The 17,473-nt window shown below is 43.3% G+C and overlaps 1 protein-coding gene across 7 annotated transcripts in view; it reads left to right on the top strand.

Moving 5' to 3' along the window:
- The window catches only part of LOC749983 (putative WAS protein family homolog 3), a 498,033-nt gene that overhangs the window by 454,048 nt on the left and 26,512 nt on the right, over positions 1-17,473 (top strand). For 2 of the 7 annotated variants that reach the window (XR_010156844.1, XR_010156842.1), the window contains one exon: positions 3,626-16,625. The exons of the other annotated variants lie outside the window; for them this stretch is intronic. The gene's annotated coding sequence lies outside the window, so the exon portion shown is untranslated. Of the gene's footprint in view, positions 1-3,625; positions 16,626-17,473 lie in introns of those variants that run through there. 7 annotated transcript variants of the gene reach the window in all.

Here is a 17,473-nt window from a genome sequence, read left to right as displayed (position 1 = left end):
CCTCCCTAGTTAGCTGTATGCCTAGGTATTTTATTCTTTTTGTGGCAATTGTGAATGAGAATTCCTGATTTGGCTCTTGGCTTGACTGTTGGTGTATAGGAATGCTAGTGATTTTCACACTTTGATTTTGTATCCTGAGACTTTGCTGAAGTTGTTTATCAGCTTAAGAAGCTTTTGAGCTGAGACTATGGGGTTTTCTAGATATAGGATCATGTGATCTGCAAACAGGGATAGTTTGACTTCCTCTCTTCTCATTTGGATGCACTTTATTTTTTTCTCTTGCCTGATTGCCCTGGCCAGAACTTCCAATACTATGTTGAATAAAAGTGGTGAATGAGGACATCCTTTTCTTGTGCTGGTTTTCAAGGGGAATGCTTCATCTTTTGCCCATTCAGTATGATGTTGGCTGTGGGTTTGTCATATCTCTAATAACTTGATAAATGTTGTGCCACAATAGTTTTGGTCTATATGGTTTCAGAGGCAAAATCCGCTGTCATTTAAATTGGCATTCCCCTATAAGTAATATGTTGTTTCCCTCTGCTTGCTTTAAAATTTTTTTCTTTGTCTTTAGGTTTCAGTAGTTTATTAGGTTGTGTCTTGGCATACATTTATTTGGATTTTCCTATTTGGATTTGATCATCTTCTTGAATCTGTAGGTTTTTGTCTTTTGCCACATTTGGGACTACTTCAGCTGACATTCTTTTCAAATACTTCTTATGCCCAACCCTCTCTATCCCCTCCCCCTGGACTGGGATAATTTCAACTTTTGATATTGTTGCATGGGGTAACAGACACAGAAGGATGCTTCTTTTCTGTTCTGCATTGGAATATTTGTAGCATCTGTCCTGGATATATGCAAGACAATAAGGAAACCCAGAGAACTGAGACCCACGGAGTTCCTTAAGTCTTGAGGACTATAAGTAGTCCACTGTATTCTTTCCACATTTCAGAGTATTCCTATGCTTGTTTATTGTATTATGTTCAGGATTTTTGAGAGGTAAAAGGGAGGACTTAGGAAAAATGCCCTATTTCATCTTAGTGGATCTGGAAGTCAATTTTATTTGCTTTGTTTTTGTTTTTCCTATCACACTCTTAGTGGACAGGTTCAATTTGGTAACTCATTTTTTTTTATTTCTGTAAATTTTTCTTTCTTGTTTAAGGATTTCTTCCACTCCATTCTATCATTTCCCCCTCTTTACTCTCCTATTTAATTGATTTAGAAAGTTCTTGATCTGTTCCTCATAGTTCTTAACATTTTTTCATACTTTCTATTCTATTTCCTCCTTTTTAATCTGCATTTTTTCCATCCAGCTTTTCCTAATAAGTTACTCTCTAGCTGGCTTTATTACAAAATTAACATACATATTAAAGTTTATACTTTAACAGTTAAGTTTTTAATCACTAATATCTCAATACTGGTCCTTTTCATGAGCACCTGGTTTATTTCATGGATGTACTATCCTCTTATCCTTTTGAATATATTAATTACATGCCTAATTAATGAGGGAGAGAGTGGGAGCTATTGTTCTCTATATTCTGCACTATTTTTAGTAAGAGGAAGTTAGAGATAAAGGCTGCTTAGTGATGTTACTTGGGACCTGTTCTGGGCATGTCAGCCATCCAAGCTGCACCACTGCTGCTTTTTGGAGACAGACGCTACTTTCCCTTTCTCTGTTGCAGTGTCTCATGGAGAGGGCTTGATATGCTCATTTCAAACTGCAGCATTCGACTTCAGTATTCCAGTTAATTTCCTGTTGTTGGTCCCACAGCATCTCCTCCTCCAAACACGTGTCATCTCTGTGGATAGAGCACCTTCTCCACTTCCTACAGTTGCACTCTGTCATAATCCTCCTAGGTTTCAGAATGTCTTTTCAATCTGATCTCATCAATGTTATGTTTTCAAAAACATTCTCTGCTTCAATGATATTCCTATCAAATATGTTTAAGCATGGTTTTATATTAATTTACTTGTATTTATGTTTTTTTCTGTTTGTTTTTTATAAAAAGAGACAGGTTCTCGCTATGTTGGCCAGGTGGATCTTGAACTCTTGGCCTCAAGCAATCCTCCTGCCTTGGCCAACAAAAGTGCTAGGATTACAGGCATAAGCCACTGTGCCCAGCCTGTTTTTATGTTTTCATTGTCATTTCTAGAATACTCGAGTGAAAGATAAGACTTCAGTGCATGTACAGTCCACTATTACCCGCCACCTTTTCTAGATTTTTATTAAAGAAAGTGTTTAATTTTTATATTAATGTTACACCCAGAAATCTTACAAAATTATTTTATTCTAAAATCTTCTCATTTATCTTTTGGCTCTTCAACTGCTTTATTATTTACATTTAACTCTTAATCAATCTAAAATTAATTTTGGTAAAAGGATAAAGGAAATTAAAGTGCTGAAACTGAAAGCGGGTGACTATTATAATCTTCTCTTATAAGATCAATAATACATGGAATAAAGAATCACCTAATTTTTCCAGTTTCTTCTAATTTATCATTAATGATGAAGTTTCTTTTATTTATTTTATTCTGACAGAAATAAACCTCGTTCAATTTTAAAAAATATGAAAAGACAGGCAAGCTAAAAGAAATTGAGTAACTTCCCCCAAAGTATTGTTTACACCCTAATATAGAGTATTATGTGTGTGTGTGTGTAGATAATAATGATACCTTCATGTTTTTATTCTTTCAACAAGTATTTATTGAGTACCTACTTCTACCTATTCTGGTCAAGGAGCTAGAGACAAAGTAGTCATAAAAACAGAAATAGTTGATGAAGTTTAACACACAAGAAAATAAAACGTCAGATCTGTTACCTCAAGAAATATGCACAGAATAGACTCTAGATATCTAATTTTTGGTTTTAGTTTGTTCTCAAAATTGAAATGATACTCTTTCTAAAGTTATTAAGTTACATTTCTTCACTTAATAATATATCATAACCTTTCATATAAAGGTGCCCTAAAATAATTGATAGCCCCTCATATTTAACTGAAGACACTAAAGAAAATGAAAACAAAGAAAGAAAACAACACTTTTATAACTTTAAGAAAAGACCATATTTCTTTTTTTAAGTTCAGGGGTACATGTACAGGTTTGTTACATAGCTAAACTTGTGTCATGGGGGTTTGTTCAGATTATCTCATCACCCAGGTATTAAGCCTAGTACCCATTGTTTATCTTTCCTGATCCTCTATGCACGCGTATGTTCATTGCAGCACTATTCCCAATATAAAAGACAGAATCAACCTAAATGCCCATCAATGATAGATTGGAGAAAGGGCTATATTTCTAAATCACATTTGATCTATAACACATAATCTATTCACAAGTACAATAGGCTGAAACATAAAACATGAAAAATGTTGCCTTTTATAAATTAAGGGTTTATTATTCTTATATAACATAAAATCAAGGAATGCTATAATAGCTTCACAATGATATCAAGTATGAGGCAATTTCTAGTCTTTTTTTTTTAATACATTCCTAGACTGTGCTTTTGCTGAATGTTTGCAAGATGGCTGCATTGACTCCAACATTTTGACCATGCTTCATGCAGAAGATAGCAGAAAGGCAAAGGCTAATGGACAATGCCTCTTAACTACTTTTTTCCTCTCTTTTAAGGTTCTTACCAGATGCCCCACCAAAAATATTATGCTTAATATCATTGACCATAACTGCATCACATTTCACCACTGTAGATTTGCAAGGTTTGGAAAAGTGGTTTTACATGGACATACTGCTTCACCCAAACTGTCATTCTGACTCCACTGGAGTGGAGTGGAGTGGAGTGGATTGGAATGGAATGGAGAGGAGTGGAATGCAGTGGAGTGGGGTGTAACGGAAAGGAGTGGCATGGAATGGAAAGGAAGGGAATGGAATGGAATGGAGTGGAGAGGAATGGAATGTAGTGGAGTGGAATGGAGTGGATGGGAGCAGAATGGAGTGGAGTCGAATGGAGTGGAGTCCAGAGGAATGGAGTGGATTGGAATAGAATGAAGTGGAATGTAATGGAGTGGAGTTGAGTGGAATGGAGTGGTAAGGAGTAGAGTGGAGTGGAGATGAGCGGAATGGAGTGGAGTAGAGTGGAGTGGAATGGAATGGAGTGGAGTGGAATAGAGTGGAGTTTAGTGGAATGGACTGGAATGGAATGGAGTGGAGTTTAATACAGTGGAATAGAGTGGAGTGGAGTGGAAAGGAATGGAGTGGGGTGGAATGGAATTGACTGGAGAGGATTGGAAAGGAAAGGAGGGGAGCGGAGTGGAATGGAGAAGAAAGGAGTGGTAAGGAGTGGAGTGGTATGCAATGGAGTGGAGAGGAGTGGATAGGGATGGAGTGGAGTGGAGTGGAATGGAGTGGAAAGGAGGGGAAATAAGTGGAGTGGAATTGAAGGGAATGGAATTGAGTGGAATGGAATGGAGTGATATGGAATGGAATGGGGTGAAATGGAATTTCATGGAATGGAGTGCAGTGGAATGGACTGGAGTGGAATCGAGTGGAGTGGAGTGGAATGGAGTGGAGTGGAATGGATTGGATGGGAATGGAGTGGAATGGAATGGAATGGATTGGAGTGGAGTGGAATGGAGTGGAGTGGAATGGAGTGAGTGGAGTGGAATGGAGTGGAGTGGAGTAGAATGGAGTGGAGAGGAAGAGAATGGAGTGGACTGGAGACGAGTGGATTGGAATGGAATAGAGTGGAATGGCATTGAGTGGAGCGGATTGGAGTGGAGTGGAGTACAGTGGAGTAGAGTGGAATGGAGTGTAGTGGAATGGAGTGTTGGGTAATGGAATGGAATCGACTGGACTTTAATGGAATGGAATGGTGTGGAGTGGAGTGGATAGGAATGGAGTGGGGTCGAATGGAATGGAATTGAATGGAGTTGAATGGAGTGCAGTGGAATGCATTGGAGTTGAATGGAGTGAAGTGGAGTGGAATGGAATGGAATGGAATTTAATGGAATGGAGAGGAATGGAATCGAACTGAAATGTGTGGCATGGAATGGAATGGAGAGGAATGGAATGCCATGGAGAGGAATGGAATTGAGTGGAATGGAGTGGAGTACAGTGGAGAGGATTGGAATGCGGTGAACTGGAATGGAGTGGAGTGGAGTGGAATGGATTGGAGTGGCATTGAAAGGAATCGAATGGATTGTAATGGAATGAAGTGGTGTGGAATGGAATGGACTGGAGTGGAATGGAACGGAATTCAATGGAGAAGACTGGAGTGAAGTGGAGTGAAGTGAAGTGTAGTGGAATGGAGTGGAGGGGAGTTGAGTGGAGTGGAGTGGAATATAGTGGAGTGGAAAGGAGTGGAGTGGAGTGGAATAGAATGGAATGGAGAGGAGTGGTGTGGAGTGGAGTGGAATGGAATGGAATGGAGTGGATAGGAGTGAAGTTGAGTGGAGTGGAGTGGAATGGAATGGTGAGGAATAGAGTGGAATGGAGTTTAGTGGAATGGAATGGAGTGGAATGGAACGGATTCGAATGTAGTGGAGTGGAATGGAGTGGTTTAGAAAGGAGTGCAGTGGAGTGCAGTGGAATTAAAAGGAAAGGAATGGTATGGAATGGTATGAAATGCAATGGAATAGAATGGAGTGGAATGGAATGGAGCGGAGTGGAATAGAAAGGAGTGGAGTGGAATGGAATGGAGTGGAATGGAATGGAGTGGAGTGGAGTGGAATCGAATGGACTGTAGCGGAAAGGAATAGAATGTTGTAGAGTGGAGAGAGGTGGAGTCGAGTGGAGTGGAGTGCAGTGGGTGGAATGGAATGGAGGGGTGTGGAGTGGAGTGGAAGGAACTGTAGTGCAATGGAGAGGACTGGAATGCAATGGAGTGGAATGGAATAGAATGGAGTGAAATTGAGTGGAGTGGAGTGAAATGGAATGGAATGGAGTGGAATGTAGTGGGAGGAGTGGAGTGGAAGGGAATGGAGTGGAGTGGAATGGAATGCAGTGGAATGGAATGGAGTGGAGTGGAATGGAATGGAGTGGAATTGAATGGAATGGAGTGGAGAGGAATGGAATGGACTGGAGTGGAAGAGAGTGGCGTGGATTGGAATGGAATGGAGTTGAGTGGAATGGAAAGGAATAGAGTGGAATGGAGGAGTGGAATGGAGAGGAGTCGAGTAGAGTGGATTGGAGTGGAGTGGAGTGGAAGTGAATGGAATGGAGTGGAGTAGATTGATGTGGAATGGAATGGATTTGAGAGGAGTGGAATGGAATGGAATGGATTGGAATGGAGAGGAATGGAATGGAATAGAATGGAATGAAGTGGAGTGGAGTGGAGTTTAATGGAATTGAGTGGAATGGAGAGCAGGGGAATGGAACGGAGTGGATTGGAATGCAATGGAGTGGAATGGAAGGGAATAGAATGAACTTGAGTGGAATGGAGTGGATTGGAATGGAGAGTAGTGGAGTGGAATGGAGTGGAATGGAATAAAATTTAATGGAATGGAATGGAGTCAAATGAAATGGAGTGGGCGGCAGTGGAGTGGAATAAAATGGAGTTGAGTGGAATGGAATGGACTGGAGTGGAATGGAGAGGAGTGGAGTGGAATGGAGAGGAGTGGAGTGGAATGGAATGGAGTGGAGTGGAATGGAATTGGGTGGAATGGAGTGGAGTTGCATGGAACAGAGAGGAATGGAGTGGAATGGATTGGAGCGGAATGGAATAGAGTGGAGTGGAACACAGTGGAGTGGAGTGGTATGGAGTACAGTGGAGTGGAATGTAGTGGAGTCAAATGGAGTGGAGTGGAGTGGAATGGAATGGAGTGGAATGGAGTAGAGTAGAATGGATTGGAGAGGAATGGAATGGAGTGGAATGGAATGGAATGGAGTGGAATGGAATGGAATGGAGTGGAGTGGAGTACAGTGGAGTGGAATGGAGCGGAATGAAGTGGAGAGCAGTGGCGTGGGGTGGAATAGAAAGGATTGGAGTGAAATGGAATGGATTGGAGTGGAATGGAGTGGAGTGGACTGGAGTGGAATGGAATGGAGTCAAGTGTAGTGTAGTGGAATGGAATGAATTTGAGTGGAATGGACTGGAAAGGAATGGAGTGGACTGGAATGGAATGGAATGGTGTGGATTGGAGAAGAGTGGAGTGGAGAGGAGTGCAGAGGAAAAGAGTGTAGTGGAGTGGAATGGAGTGGAATGGAAAAGAATCGAGTGGAGTGGAGTCGAATGGAGTGGAATGGAGTGCAATCGAATGGAGTGGAGTGTAAGGGGGTGGAGTGAAGCGGAATGAAGTCGAGTGGAGTGCAGTGTAATGGACTGGAATGGGATGGAATGGAGTGGAGTGGAGTGGAATGGAATGGAATGGAATAGAATGGAATTAAGTGGAGTGGAGTGGAGTGAAATGGAATGGAATGGAATTCAGGGTAATGGAGAGCAGGGGAATGGAATGGAGTGGATTAGAATGGAATGGAGTTGAGCGGAATGGAATGGAATGGAATGGAGGGGAATGCAATGGAGTCAAATGGAATGGAATGGAGTCAAATGGAATGGAATCGGAGGCAGTGGAGTGGAATAAAATGGAGTGTATGGAATGGAATGGAATGAAGTCAATGGAATGGAGTGGAGTGGAGTAGATTGGAGTGCAGTGGAATGGAGTGGAATGGAATGGACTGGAACGTAATGGAGTGGAATGGAGTGGAGTGGTGTGGAATGGAATCGAGTGGAGTGGAATGGAGTTGAATGGAAAGGAGTGGAGTGGAATCGAGTGGAGTGGAATGGAGTTGAATGGAAAGGAGTGGAGTGGAATCGAATGGAGTGAAATTGAACGGAATGGATTGGAGAGGATTGGTGTGGAGTGTAGTGGAATGGAGACGAGAGGAGTGGAATGGAGTCGAATGCAATGAACTGGAGAGGAATGGGATGGAGTAGAGAGTAAAGGAGAGGAGTGGAGTGGAAGGGAGTGAAATGGAATGGAGTGGAGTGGAATGGAATGGAGTGTAGTGGAATGGAGTGGAATGGAATGGAGTGCAGTTGGGTGGAGTCAATGAAAGGAGAGGAGTGGAGTGAAATGGAATGGAATGGAATTTAATGCAATGGATTGGAATGGAATGGAAAGGAATGGAATGTAGTGGAATGGAATGGAGTGGAGTGGAATGGAATGGAGTGGAGTGGAGCAGATTGGAGTGCAGTGGAATGGAGTGTAATGGAATGGACTGGAGAGTTATGCAGTGGAATGGAGTGGAGTGGTGTGGAATGGAATGGAGTGGAGTGGAATGGAAAAGAGTGGAATGGAATGGAGTGGAATAGAAAGGAGTGGAGTGGAATGGAATGGAGCAAAATTGAACGGAATGGAGTGGAGAGGAATGGTATGGAGTGGAGAGGAATGGAGAGGAGAGGAGTGGAATGGAGTCAAATGAACTGAACTGGAGAAGAATGGAATGGAGTAGAGTGGAAAGGAGTGGATTGGAGTGGAAGGGAGTGAAATGGAATGGAGTGGAGTGGAATGGAATGGAGTGTAGTGGAATGGAGTGGAATGGAATCAAATGGAATTGAGTGGAGCTGAGTGGAGTCAAGTGGAATGGAGTGGAGTGGAGTGAAATGGAATGGGATGGAATGGAATTTAATGCAATGGATTGGAATGGAATGGAATGGAAAGGAATGGCATGTAGTGGAATGGAATGGAGTGGAGTGGAATGGAATGGAGTGGAGCAGATTGGAGTGGAATGGAATGGAGTGGAGTGGAATGGAAAGGAGCGGATTGGAGTTTAGTGGAGTGGAGAGGAGTGTAATGGAATGAAGTGGAGTGGAATGGAATGGAGTGGAGTGGAACTTAACGGAGTAGAATGGAATGTAATGGAATGGAGTGGAGTGTAAAGGAATGGAATGGAGTGGAATGGAATGGCGTGGAGTGGAGTGGAATGGAGTGAAGTGGAATGGAAAGGAATGGAGTGGAATGGAGTAGAGTGGACTGGATTAGAGGGGAAAGGAATGGAGTGGAATGGAATAGAATGGAGTGGAGTGGAGTACAGTGGAGTGGAGTGGAATGAAGTGGAGTGCAGTGGCGTGGGGTGGAATAGAATGGAGTGGAGTGAAATGGACTGGAGTGGCATAGAATGCAGTGGAATGGAGTGGAACTGAGTGGAGTGGAGTGGAATGGAATGGAGTGGAGTGGAATGGAATGTAGTGAAGTGGAGTGTAGTGGAATGGAATGGAGTGGAGTGGAATGGACTGGAATGGAATGGGGTGGACTGGAATGGAATGGTGTGAATTGGAGTAGAGTGGAGTGCAGTGGAGAGGAGTGGAGAGGAAAAGAGTGTAGCAGAGCAGAGTAGAGTGGAATGTAAAGGAATGGAGTGGAGTCGAATGGAGTGGAATGGAGTGCAATGGAATGGCGTGGTGTGGACTGGAGTGGAGTGGAATGGAGTGGAGTGGAGTGGAATGGAGTGGAGTGGCGTGCAGTGCAATGGACTGGAATGGAATGGAATGGAGTGGAGTGGAATGGAATGGAATGGAATTGAGTGGAGTTGAGTGGAGTGAAATGGAATGGAATGGAATGGAATGGAAAGGAATGGAATGGAGTGGAGTGGAATGGAATGGAGTGGAGCCGATTGGAGAGGAATGGAATGGAGTGGAGTGGAGTGGAATTGAAAGGAGTGGATTGGAGTGTAGTGGAGTGGAGAGTAGTGGAATGGAATGAAGTGGAATGGAGTGGAAAGGAGTAGAGTGGAACAGAATGGAGTGGAGTGGAATGGAATGGAGTGGAGTGGAACTTAACTGAGTCGAATGGAAGGTAATGGAATGGAGTGGAGTGTAATGGAATGGAATCGAGTGGAATGGAATGGCGCGTAGTGGATTGGAATGGAGTGGAGTGGAATGGAATTGAGTGGAGTGATATGGAATGGAGTGGCAAGGAATTGAATGGAATGGAGTGGAGTGGATTGAAATGGAGTGGAGTGGAATGAAGTGGAGTTTAATGGAATGGAGTGGAATGGAGTGTAATGGAGTGTAATGGAGTGGAGTGGAATGGAATGGAGTGGAATGGAATGGAATGAAAAAGAGTGGAGTGGAATGGAGTAGAGCGGAATTTAGTGGTGTGAAATGGAGTGGAGTTGAATGGAATGGAGTGGAATTTAATGGAATGGAGTGGAATGAAGTGGAGTGGAGTGGAATGGAATGGACCGGAGTGGAATGGAATGGAGTTGAACGGAATGGAATGCAATAGAAAGGAATTTAATGGAGTGGTGTGGAGTGGAATACAATGGAATGGAGTAGATTGGGATGGAATGGAGTGGAGTGAAATGCAATTGAATGGAGTACTGTGGACTGGAATGGAGTAGAGTAGAATGGATTGTAGTGGAATGGAATGGAGTGGAATGGAGTGGAGTGGAATGGAGTGGACAGGAATGGAAAGGAATGGAGTGGAATGGAGTGGAGTGAATGGAAAGTAATGGAGAGGAGTGCAGTGGAATGGAGGGGAATGGAATAGTGTGGAGTGGAGTTGAAAGGAGTTTAGTGGAATGGAATTGAATGGATTTGAGTGGAGTGGAGTGGAATGTAATGGAGTGGAGTGCTATGCAGTAGAGTGGAGTGGAGTGGAGTGAAGTGGAATGGAGTGCAGTGGAGTGGAATGGAATGGAATGGAATGGAATGGAATGGAATGGACTGGAATGGAAATGAAGGGAGTGGAATGGGATGGGATGGAGTGGAGAGAAATGGAATGGAGAGGAAAGGATTGCTATGGAGTTGTCTGTAATACAATGTAATATAATATATGTAAAACACCAGGTGCCTAACCTGGCACAGAGCAGGAGGGCTAAGCATGACATCCAGCACGTGGTCAGTGGAATCCAGTATTCCTACCCACCTCTCTAGTCTCCCCTCCACCCCTCTCCCTTTCAGAGGCACCAAGCTGCTTGTGGTCTTGTCTATTCCCACTCCCTGCCCAACTGAACATTTTCTCCACCTCCTGATCATCAGCAGCAGAAACTGGCTGCTCTTCCTCCTGGGTAGATAGCCAGACTGTATTTCCCAGCTGCCCCTGCAGTGAGATGTGGCCATCGGAGCCAGCATTGGCCAATGGACTCTGCATGGGAGTGACGCATGCTGCCTCCAGGCTTGTCCCTAAAACCTCCCACGTGTCCTCCGCCTGCTCTTCCCACTTCCAAGGAGCACGGCAATTGTGGAAGACCCAGATTAGTGATGGCAGAGCCATAGATGGGAGGATCCTGGGTCCCTGACTTAAAGTATCATGGATTTTGATGTTCCCTTAGTGAGAAATAAACTTCCATTGTGTTTAAGCCTTTATTTGTTTATACTTGGTTACAGCAACTCCCTTCTTTTAATTAAAACACTCCTGCTGCTTCATGTTGCTGGAATGCTTGTAACCCTGCCCTGCTTCACCAGGGTAACTCCTACTTGGCCTTTAAGTTTATCTCTGCTGTCACACCGTCCAGAAAGCCTTCTCCCAGCACCACAACCCCTCCACCAAGGGTTAGGTGTCTCCAGCAGATGCTGCACAGATGGCTGCCCTTTGCCCACCCTCCCCTTCTTTCTCATAGAATCCTAGGACTCCTGTGCATCTAGAAGGAGTCGTGTGGTCCAGTGCTGGCCAAGAAGATGTGAGAGCAAGTCGCTGGGTGGAGATTCTTAGGAAAACTTCTTAAAAAGAAAGAGACTGGGCTCCTTTCTGCCTTTTACCATTTTTGTGTATGCTTGCCTTCTTCCCACCTGGGACTCTGATGCAGCACCTGTGAATGGGCACACATATTACAACTCTTAGGCTGAAACCCACGTTCTCAGGCAGAGGTCTCTTGTGGGCATTTAGTGCTATAAATTTCTCTTTACACACTGCTTTACATGCCTCCCAGGTCGGCCAGGTGCAGTGGCTCATGCCTATAATCCCAACACTTTGGGAGGCTAAGGTGGGAGGATCGCTTGAGGCCAGGAGTTCAAGACCAGCCTGAGCAACATAGTGAGACTTTGAGGAGCTCATCCAGTTAAGATTACTTCCAGCTGTGGCCAAGAGAAACCCGACCGCGAGCTCAAGCACCAGGGTTCGTATTCTCCACACAACAGGAGAAAGGAGGTCAGCAGCACGGGGCTGACGTGGTGGCTCCATGATGCCTTCAGGAACCCAGGGCTTCCTTCTACTCTGCCACAAGAGAAAGCAGGGAAGATCTAAAATTGACACCTTAACATCACAATTAAAAGAACTAGAGAAGCAAGAGCAGACAAATTCAAAGGTTAACAGAAGGCAAGAAATAACTGAGATCAGAGCAGAACTGAAAGAGATGGAGACACGAAAAACCCTTCAAAAAATCAATGAATCCAGGAGCTGGTTTTTTGAAAAGACCAACAAAATGGATAGACTGCTAGCAAGACTAATAAAGAAGAAAAGAGAGAAGAATCAAATAGACACAATTAAAAATGATACAGGGGATATCACCACGGATCCCATAGAAATACAAACTACCATCAGAGAATACTATAAACACCTCTACGCAAATAAACTAGAAAATCTAGAAGAAATGGATAAATTCCTGGACACATACACCTTCCCAAGACTAAACCAGGGAGAAGTTGAATCTCTGTATAGACCAATAACAGGCTCTGAAATTGAGGCAATAATTAATAGCCTACCAACCAAAAAAAGTACAGGAGCAGATGGATTCACAGCCGAATTCCACCAGAGGTACAAAGAGGAGCTGGTACCATTCCTTCTGAAAGTATTCCAATCAATAGAAAAAGAAGGAATCCTCCCTAACTCATTTTATGAGGCCAGCATCATCCTGATACCAAAGCCTGGCAGAGACACAACCAAAAAAGAGAATTTTAGATGAATATCCATGATGAACATTGATGTGAAAATCCTCAATAAAATACTGGCAAACCAAATCCAGCAGCACATCAAAAAGCTTATCCTTCAGCTTCGTTCCTAGGATGTAAAGCTGGTTCAACATATGCAAATCAATAAATGTAATCCATCACATAAACAGAACCAATGACAAAAACCACATGATTATCTCAATAGATGCAGAAAAGGCCTTCTACAAAATTCAACAGCCCTTCATGCTAAAAACTCTCAATAAACTAGGTATTGATGGAATGTATCTCAAAATAATAAGAGCTATTTATGACAAACCCACAGCCAATGTCATACTGAATGGGCAAAAACTGGAAGCATTCTCTTGGAAAACCAGCACAGGACAAGGATGCCCTCTCTCACCACTTCTATTCAATATAATGTTGGAAGTTCTGGCCAGAGCAATCAGGCAAGAGAAAGAAATAAAGGGTATTCAATTAGTAAAAGAGGAAGTCAAATTGTTCCTGTTCACAGATGACATGACTGTATATTTAGAAAACCCCATCGTCTCAGCCCAAAATCTCCTTAAGCTGATAAGCAACTTCAGCAAACACTCAGGATACAAAATCAATGTGCAAAAATCACAAGCATTCCTATACACCAATAACAGACAAACAGAGAGCCAAATCATGAGTGAACTCCCATTCACAATTGCTACAAAGAGAATAAAATATCTAGGAATCCAACTTACAAGGGATGTGAAGGACCTCTTCAAGGAGAACGACAAACCACTGCTCATCGAAATAAAAGAGGACACAAACAAATGGAAGAACATCCCATGCTCATGGATAGGAAGAATCAATATCATGAAAAGGTAATTTATAGATTCAATGCCATCCCCATCAAACTACCAGTGACTTTCTTCACAGAATTGGAAAAAACTACTTTAAAGTTCATATGGAACCAAAAAAGAGCCCGCATTGCCAAGACAATCCTAAGCCAAAAGAACAAAGCTGGAGGCATAATGCTAACTGACTTCAAACTATACTACAAGGCTACAGTAACCAAAACAGCATGATACTGGTACCAAAACAGAGATATAGACCAACAGAACAGAACAGAGATCTCAGAAATAACACCACACATCTACAACCATTGGATCCTTGACAAACCTGACAAAAAGAACAAATAGGGAAAGGATTCCCTATTTAATAAATGGTGCTGGGAAAACTGGCTATCCATATGCAGGAAGCTGAAATTGGATCCCTTCCTTACACCTCATACAAAAATTAATTCAAGATGGATTAAAGACTTAAATGTTAGACCTAAGACCATAAAAACCCTAGAAGAAAACCTAGGCAGTACAATTCAGGACATAGGCATGGGCAAGGACTTCATGACTAAAACACCAAAAGCAATGGCAACAAAAGCCAAAACAGACAAATGCAATCTAATTCAGCTAAAGAGCTTCTGCACAGCAAAATAAACTATCAGCAGAGTCAATAGGCAACCTACAGAATGGGAGAAAATTTTTGCAATCTACCATCTGACAAAGGGCTAATAATCAGAATCTACAAAGAACTCAAACAAATTTACAAGAAAAAAACAAACAACCCCCTCAAAAAGTGGGCAAAGGATATGAACAGACACTTCTCAAAAGAAGACATTTATGCAGCCAACAGACACATGAAAAAATGCTCATCATCACTCGTCCATCAGAGAAATGTAAATCAAAACCACAGTGAAATACCACCTCACACCAATTAGAATGGCAATCATAAAAGTCAGGAAACAAAATTAGCCAGGCTTGGTGGTGGGTGCCTGTAGTCCCAGCTACTCCGGAGGCTGAGGCAGGAGAATGGCGTGAACCCGGGAGGCGGAGCTTGCAGTGAGGTGAGATCACGCCACTGCACTCCAGCCTGGGTGACAGAGCAAGACTCTGTCTCAAAAAAAAAAAAAAAAAAAAGTCAGGAAACAACAGATGCTGGAGAGGATGTGGAGAAATAGGAACGCTTTTACACTGTTGGTGGGAGTGTAAATTAGTTCAATCATTGTGGAAGACAGTGTGGTGATTCCTCAAGGATCTAGAACTAGAAATACCATTTGACCCAGCAATCCCATTACTGGGTATATACCCAAAGGATTATAAATCGTGCTACTATAAAGACACATGCACATGTATGTTTATTGTGGCACTATTCACAATAGCAAAGACTTTGAACAAACCCAAATGTCCATTAATGACAGACTGGATTAAGAAAATGTGGCACATATATACCATGGGATACTATGCAGCCATTAAAAAGGATGAGTTCATGTCCTTTGCAGGGACATGGATGAAGCTGGAAACCATCATTCTGAGCAAACTATCACAAAGACAGAAAACCAAACACTGCATGTTCTCACTCACAGGTGGGAGTTGAACAGTGAGAACGCTTGGACATGGGGCAGAGAACATCACACACTGGGGCCTGTCAGTGGGTGGGGGGCTGAGGGAGGGATAGCATTAGGAGAAATACCTAATGTAAATGACAAGTTGATGGGTGCAGCAAACCAACATGGCACGCGCATATCTATGTATCCAACCTGCACATTATGCACATGTACCCTAGAACTTAAGTATATAAAAAAAAAGAAAAAAAAAATCTTTCACCTTTTTCCAAAGTGTTGGGATTATGGGTGTGAGCAACCACATCTGGTCCTTTTTTTTTTTTTTTTTAATGGAGGTGAAATTCACATAGGTTTGACCATTTTAAAGTGAACAATCAGTGGCATTCAGTACATTCACCATGTTGTGCCAACACTATCTCTGTGTAGTTCCAAAACATTTTCATCACCTCAAAATGAAACCTTGTACCCATGAAGCAGCCACTTCCCATTCTCCCCTCCCCTTAGCCCCTGGAATCGGCTTTCTTTCTCCACGGATTTACATATTCTGTATATTTCCTATAAATGGAATTACACAATAGGTGACCTGTGTCTGGCTTCTTCCACTTAACCTAATGCTTTTGAGGTTCAGTCACATGGTGCCATGGATCAGCTCTGCCTTCCTTTTTATGACTAATACTCCACTGTATGTCCATATCACCATGTGTGTATTCACTCATTAATGTATGGACACAAGCCTCATTTTTAAGCACTTCAAATATGTTAACTCACTGAATCCTCACCACAAGGACAGATTCAGTTATTACATATTGATAGAGTGAAAACTGAGGCACAGGTAACATGCCTAGGATCACGTGGCTATGAAGCAGAAAGAGGACTCCAGCCGAGGCAGTCTAGTCCCAAAGTCCTCCCCTTCCTAGTAACCACTATGCTCTCCTGCCTCTCAGAGAACAACCCACATGGCACAACACGAGGGCTAAGCTGTCTGGTCTGTCTGGTGAAGCTTCAAATGCTGTTCATTTCAGATAAGGGGAGGTTCCTGGGCTGCAGAGGCTTCCTAGAGGAGGAAGACCATGTAAGGTCTAACTCAGGGCAGGTCAGGATGGTGTGAACTCACTCTGAACACAGTCACCGATGGGTGTTTATGAAAACTGGCTCTGGAACTCCCACAGGGAAGGTTCTTATCTTTGCCTGCACAACACAGAGCCCTCTGGGTAGACTTCTAGACCCAGGCCTCTTTCAAATTAGAAACCTCAGCAAGATAAACTATTTTCTGTCTGGCTGCATCTGTCTATCTGTTTAGAGAGCGGGACATTTCCATCCTCCTCTCTCCAGGCATCCTTGGAAGTCTTTCCACAAGCAAGACATCTTGGTGAAATTTAATGCTGCAGAGGGAAGTGGTTTTCAGGAGAGAGGAGTCTGTTCCCAGAACTGTAGCACAAAAGCTAGAGGCTGAGTAGGAACATCTTAAACTAAGTCCTCAGTCTTATTTCCAGTTTTCTTCCTGTAGATTGGGGCCTAGGACACCCTGTCACATTTTCTTCACTCCTCCACCAGGAATTCCTAAAGTCCATGCTCTTGGATCCTGGCAAATCCAGGAGGCTGGGGGATGTGGCAAGCTTCAGCAAGACTGCCTGGGACCAACCCTGCAGCCTTAATTTCCCAGGCCCACTCAGCCCAGCTGGCCAGCAAAGGCAGGCAGGGCTTCCGTGTCCACACATGAGAATGACCTGCAGCTGTTCTTTGTCCAGGCTGAGGTCCAGGATTCCCATGGCAGCTCCGAGGAAATCTTTAAAATTACGTCGCGGATGAGCCTGTCAGTAGATTAGGTAACGAACTTTTACGAAGTTGAGGGTGAACCATCTGGAGGGTGAACTGGCTGGTGTGATTCTAGAACTGGGGGTGGTGCCCAGCAGCGCATTTGTGAGAAGACACAGCCAGGCTTCGTATATGATGTGGTGTGTGTGTATATTCACAGGTTCTAGAACTGGGGGTGGTGCCCAGCAGCGCATTTGTGAGAAGACACAGCCAGACTTGGTGTATGATGTGGTGTGTGTGTATATTCACAGGTTCTAGAACTGGGGGTGGTGCCCAGCAGCGCATTTGTGAGAAGACACAGCCAGGCTTGGTATATGATGTGGTGTGTGTGTATATTCACAGGTTCTAGAACTGGGGGTGGTGCCCAGCAGCGCATTTGTGAGAAGACACAGCCAGGTTTGGTGTATGATGTGGTGTGTGTGTATATTCACAGGTTCTAGAACTGGGGGTGGTGCCCAGCAGCGCATTTGTGAGAAGACACAGCCAGGCTTGGTGTATGATGTGGTGTGTG

Source organism: Pan troglodytes, chromosome 4, assembly GCF_028858775.2.
Source record: "Pan troglodytes isolate AG18354 chromosome 4, NHGRI_mPanTro3-v2.0_pri, whole genome shotgun sequence".
NCBI lineage: Eukaryota > Metazoa > Chordata > Mammalia > Primates > Hominidae > Pan > Pan troglodytes.
Note: the sequence above shows the minus strand (reverse complement) of the source record. Positions and strands in the feature narration are given on the sequence as shown.